We start from the raw sequence: 6,550 nt of genomic DNA, 5'->3' as shown, positions 1-6,550 counted from the left end.
GCCATCCTTGGTTCGGGGGTGCGACAGAGGTCCAGTTCCTCGGACATCTCGTTAACCAGGAGGGGATTTTGGTCGATCCGGCCAAGGTAGAGGCGGTAATGCAGTGGGAGAATCCGAAATCTCCCTCAGACATCAGGAGTTTCATGGGTTTAGCAGGGTATTATCGGAGATTCATTCGTGATTTCTCCAAGATTGTCGTACCCCTCACTCGTCTAACGAGGAAGGGGGTGGATTTCAGGTGGGGCCCTGAGCAACAGAGGGCGTTTGAGACCCTCCGGCAGTGTTTATGCGAGGCACCGGTGTTGACACTCCCTGAGGGATTGGAGGATTTTGTGGTATTTTGTGACTCATCCATCACAGGCTTGGGGGCAGTCCTCATGCAGAGGGGACGAGTGGTAGCCTACGCGTCCCGGCAGTTGAAGCCGCATGAGATGAGATACCCTACTCACGATCTTGAGTTGGGAGAGGTGGTTTTCGCTCTCAAGATTTGGAGGCACTATCTGTACGGGGTCCGTTATACTATATACACGGATCACAAGAGTTTGAGACACATCATGGATCAGCCGAACCTGAACATGAGGCAGCGTAGGTGGCTGGATGTGGTCAAGGACTATGATTGCGAGATCAGTTACCATCCTGGTAAAGCGAATATGGTTGCGGATGCTCATAGCCGCAAGTCAGCTGGGTCCTCGACCCCATCCAGGTGTATGAGTATAGCAGTGGATTCCCCACTGGTAGGTTTGATTAGGGATGCTCAGATTGAGGGCATGAAGCCAAAGAACTGGAAGTTGGAGAGGATTAAGGGCGAAGGTACCCAGTTTGTTCAGGATAGTCGCGGATTTTTGACCCGTTATGGTCGGGTTTGGGTTCCGATGTCCGGAGGGTTCCGACAGACAGTGATGGAGGAGGCTCATACTCGTTTTTCGATTCACCCGGGTGCCACCAAGATGTACCGTGATTTGAGTTCGAGTTATTGGTGGCCTGGCATGAAGTGAGATATCGCTTGGTTTGTTGAGAGGTGCTTGACCTGTAGGATGGTCAAGGCCGAGCATCAGAGGCCGCATGGTAAGTTGCAGCCTCTGGAGATTCCCATGTGGAAATGGGAATGAATCACAATGGATTTCATCACGAAGTTGCCGAAGACGAAAAGGGGGTTCGATGCTATATGGGTCATCGTGGATCGATTGACCAAGAGTGCCCATTTCCTAGCCATACGGGAGAGTTCGTCGGCAGAGAAGTTGGCCGACCTGTACGTCAGAGAGATTATCTCTCGCCATGGGGTTCCAGTTTCTATCGTTTCCAATCGATATGTCAGGTTTACTTCCCGGTTTTGGCAGAAGTTCCATGAGGAAATGGGTACACGACTGCATTTTAGTACAGCGTTCCATCTGCAGACTGATGGGCAGAGTGAGCGGACCATTCAGACCCTCGAGGATATGTTGAGGGCGTGCGTTATTGATTTTGGTGGGAGTTGGGATTCCCACCTGCCACTTGCAGAGTTCGCCTACAACAACAACTATCATTCCAGTATTGGCGCCCCGCCTTTCAAGCTGTTGTATGGGCAGAAGTGTAGGACCCCAGTCTGTTGGGGCGAGGTTGGGCACAGAGTGATGGGTCGGACAGAGGTAGTTCTGCAAACTACCGAAATGATACAGCAGATTAGACAGCGACTGCAGACCGCTCAGAGCCGGCAGAAAAGTTTTGCCAACCGACGCCGATCTGAGCTGGAATTTCAGGCGGGTGACATGGTTCTTCTGAAGGTCTCACCCTGGAAGGGTGTGATCCGCTTTAGGAAGAGGGGAAAATTGGGTCCCCGTTACATCGGGCCGTTCAGGAATATCGCCAGGGTTGGCAGGGTGGCTTATAGGCTAGAGCTTCCGAAGGAGCTTAGCCGGATCCACAGCACATTTCATGTTTTGCAATTGCGAAAATGCGTTATGGACCAGGAGGCAGTGGTAACGTTAGATGACATTCAGGTCGATGAGCGCCTAAACTATGTGGAAAGGCCTATGGCGATTTTGGAAATGAAGAAGAAGATTATGCGGAACAAGGAAATACCTTTGGTAAAGGTATGATGGGAACATCGGAAGGGATCCGAATGGACATGGGAGCCGGAGGCGGAGATGCGTGAGCATTACCCGACATTGTTTAATCTAGTGGACTTCGAGGGCGAAGTCTAGTTCAAGTGGGGGAGAGTTGTAACGCCCCGATTCTCAGGTATTATTAATATGAGTTTTTGGATTTGACCTCCTTAAAGTTCCAAAGAACCCTTGAGAGCCTTATTCGTGTGTGTGCCTTGTGTGTGTGTTTGAAGCTTGAAAGAGAGTTCTTGGAGGAGAAGGAGATTGAAGCAATTGGAGTGTGGGAATCAACACTCATCTCAGATATCAACTTCAAAAGGTACCCAAACCGTCATTCTCCTTATAGATCTCCTTTATTGGGTGAGTTTTAGGGTTTTCATGGAATATCAAGTTGGTATGATGAGCTATGGGCTAGATCTGAAGTTGTAACTTCAGATCTAGACTCTCTTTGGATTCTAAAAGCATAAAGTTGCAACTTTAGTCGTGATTGAGGTCCCCTTTGTGCATAAAGACCCATCAATAGCTTAGATTTGCTATTTTGAGCCTTTAAAGCCATGCATGCACGTAAAGTTTGCAACTTTACGTGATAAGCATACCCTAGAAGCTTGGATCTGTGATTTGGAGCCACTGCATGGCTCAGAATGGATCTGTATGGAAAGAGGACTGAATGGACTCGGCAAGTCATAGTGTTGACTCGGCGAGTCGCATGAAGATGGCCATTGAACTCGACGAGTTGGTTGAACAACTCGGCGAGTCCGATGAAGATTGTCGTGAGACTCGACGAGTTGAAGAACAACTCGGCGAGTCGGATGAGTTTTAACCAAGATTAATGTTCGTGAGTATATCCGTCGAGTCACAGGGAGGGAACTCGACAGGTGGCCTTAAGGTCTGATCGGGATTCGAAGGAACTCGACGAGTCACCTCGATTACTCGGCGAGTTCGATTGCACTTCAAGGGACTCGGCGAGTAGCTGGGTGTACTCGGCGAGTTGAGGTCAACATGGACTGTTGACCTTGACTGAGGACTTTGACCTTGACCAGGGGTTGACTATTGGGTTATGGAGTACCTTACAAGGTTAAAGACTTATGCGCATATTAAACTATGGTTATAGGTGGTGGGGTCGGTGTCGAGTGATCCTAGAGTTGGAGTTTACCTTCCGAGTCGACATGTGCAAGGTGAGTTATCCTCACTATATCGATAGGGTCTACGGCACCAAGGTCGGCCCCTTATTTGTTATTGTTATGGTATGTTGCATGTGGTCATGAATTGTTAGTTCGGAATCGAGGTAGACAACATGTTATGCTTTTATGATCCATAGGGGTTGGTGTGATAGTGACCTGCTAGGTCGGTACTCTAGTTACAGGAGAATTCTTTGATGGTGATCAGTGAGATAGGTAGGTTTGATGTTTGAATATGCCAGTATATGATTGCTATGCGCACATGGTTATTTGCTTGTTGGTTGGGTTGAGGCGGTCATGCTTCGTGCTGAAGGCCATCATACCCTATGAGCGGTCCGGGGAGACTGTAGGCCCACGTGGCGGACCAGTCATACCGAAGGCTCGGGATAGATCCAGACAGACTGTAGGCCCGATAGGGTGGTCCAGTCCGGCCGATGGCCCAGGATACATGTTGATTGATTGATTGATTATTACTGTTATGGTATTATCAGTGCGGTGTTGGTATTTTGGGGGTAGCTCACTAAGCCCTCGGGCTTACAGTTTTCAGTTTACTGTTTCAGGTACTTCAGGAGATCGTGGAAAGGCGAAGGCATGACCGTATCGCTCCTCATCCTTATGTCATGATTTTTAGGACACTCTGATGGAAAATGATTTGAAAACATTTTGTAAAAAATGTTATGTGGTTTTTATTTATTAATGAAAAAGTTTAAATTTAGCGTAAAATTTATGGTTGTTACATCCCCGGTCAACCTAATTACAGAGCACTCACCCGTTATCGAGCCTTAAACCCACATATTAATCTCCAAATTTCTAGACCCTATACATCGTCCTCTTCACCCTTTAAACCTACAGAAAACACAAAAAAGAAAGGAGAAGGAAGGGTGGTGATCGAATCAAGAAGGGTGACCCTTTAAACCTGTAGAAAACATGAAAAAGAAAGGAGAAGGAAGGGTTGTGATCGAATCAAAAAGTGTGAAGAGGTGGGTCAAGGGGAATAACTGTAGTCGAAAATGGGTGTGAAGAGGGAAGGTCTCGGTGATCTATTGGAGGATTGCTTGAAGGCTCCTCCAATCTCGCTTTTGAAATCGATCAAAGCTCACTGGTGATCAAGCATACTCTTTGATGATAGATTTTAAGACAGTCGGTAGAGACACACACCTTGTTGCAGTTGGATCTTTGCTTACAACCATGGAGATTAATTCTTCTCAAACACGGTGGCAGGGGGAAGCCCTAACGCCTTGTTCCTGAGTTTATTTATTTATTTATTTATTTATTTATTTATTTATATATATATTTTTAAATTCATTAAAAAAAGGGAAGGAAAATTTTGACAGGCAGAAAGGGAGGTGAAGGAAAATATCGATTATTCCATGCTCCCGAGTTCGAAGGAAATGAAAGAAAAATTTAAAGTTTTTGTGTTCCTGAGTTAGGAGGAAAAAGAAAATAAAACTTTAAAATTTTCCTTCCCCTCACTTTTTTTCCAAATCCGTCCAATTTGGGAGGAAAATTTGGAAGAAAAATATGACTCCAAAATCCTTTCCCTCCCCTCAATTTCGTTCCATTAATGAAACTCGGGAACACGATTTTTCTTCGACACCTATCATTTTCCCTCTATATCCTCCTATTTCTCTCTTTAAGTCAATCTCGGGAACAAAGCGTAAATAATTTCAATTTGGGTGAAATAATGAAAGGGAAAGCGACGAGTTTATTCCAAAATTAACCTAGAATAAACCTGATATTTTTTATACTAAAATAACAATAATCGTCTTTTGTACAATTTTATAATTCATTACTTTTTAAGTCATTTTCTCTTGATTTATAGATAATAATTTCATTTACAAAATTAACAAGAATCATTATGCTATGGCTTCAAAATCTAGCCAAGTATTGTAAGATTCCATATTCACATGTCAAGATCTCTAAAATGTCGATCGAATTTCAAGGGAGAGCAATTTCTACCAGCACTGGTCCGTCTCCCATCTTCGACTCCTGTATCCGCCGGAAAAACTCACCGGAGAAGAAACACCCGCGCGTCTCTGCACCAGAGTTCGATCGTAATCCGCTCGTTTCGCCGGATCTGTTAGCGTAGCATAAGCTGCATGCACTTTCATGAACTCATCAGCCGACGAGTCAATCCTTCCGACATCAGGATGCAAAACTCTTGCTAATCTCCGATACGCAGCTTTCACCTCCTGTGTATCAGCTCCGATTGGAACTCCGAGCACTTCGTACAATGAGGAAGGTGTTTTATAACAGAACGATCTAATAGTCTCCGTTTTCTCAGCGGTGGCGTAAGCAGCTGAAATCGGAGCTCTTCGGAAGTTGACGGAGTTTGAACTCGATTTTGACGATGAGTTTAAATTGAGGGAGAAATTAGGGGAAGTAAAGAAGGAAGATGCAGATGCAGTCGAAATAGCCATTGATATGTGAAGAAATTGTTTGTGTTGTGAGTTTTTTGGATATGGATTTTGTGTGGTGGATTTATAAGAGGAGATTTGGGGATGAATACGTGTTGGTGAGTTGGAACTGAAAATGAGAGTTATCCATTTCAAGTTTTCAAAAAATAAATTAAAGGAGCCAGCGAACAATCGGTGGCCGGGGACCACAGGAATCTCTACCGGCGATCAACGGCGGATACTTTTCTCAAACGTCTAGAAAGATCAATGCAACCTTATGATATTTTTGACACATATTCTACATGCAAAAATAATTTCGTGTCAAAGATTTCAACTTAATTAAGACACATCCAATACATCTAAAAGTGACTATCTTTATTTTTGGCAGACCAAAGTGTTTCAAGCAATTCAATGTATCTTTATAATATTATCATTTCCTCCCTAAACAAATTTAGGTTTAATTCCTTACAAACAATCGATTATCTTTTTTAGAGCTTTGAATAAAGAAAAATAAAAACCAGGATGCTACATAAAACGGATTTAACAACAGTAAGTTTCCCTCCAAATGAGAGTCTTCTAGCTTTCCAATTAGACAATTTTGATTTGAACTTGTCTACAAGAGATCTCCAATTTTTTGTAAGCTTCATGTTTGCTCCAATTGGAAGCCCAACATAGTTGAAAGGAAAAGAAGCATGCTCACAACAAAGGATATTAGCAACACGAGTAACCTCAATATTATCTTATTCTATCCTAACGAATTTGCTTTTGTTAAATTTAACTTTGAGATCGGATACCACATGAAATCACCTTAGGATTCTATTTAGACAAAACTGCAAGATTGGTTCATGTGGTATTAAAAAAACTTTGAATGAGGTCCAAAAGCTTTTCCACTTGC

The 6,550-nt window shown here is 44.0% G+C and overlaps 1 pseudogene; it reads right to left on the bottom strand.

The window, feature by feature from the left end:
- Window positions 1-5,048: 5,048 nt before the first annotated feature.
- LOC145086114 (chaperone protein dnaJ 11, chloroplastic pseudogene) lies at window positions 5,049-5,722 on the bottom strand (annotated as a pseudogene).
- Between the last annotated feature and the right edge of the window lie 828 nt (window positions 5,723-6,550).

This window comes from Lactuca serriola, chromosome 2, assembly GCF_051521515.1.
Source record: "Lactuca serriola cultivar US96UC23 chromosome 2, Lser_US96UC23_V15, whole genome shotgun sequence".
NCBI lineage: Eukaryota > Viridiplantae > Streptophyta > Magnoliopsida > Asterales > Asteraceae > Lactuca > Lactuca serriola.
The sequence above is the reverse complement of the archived record's forward strand: the minus strand, read 5'-3'. Positions and strand labels throughout refer to the sequence as shown.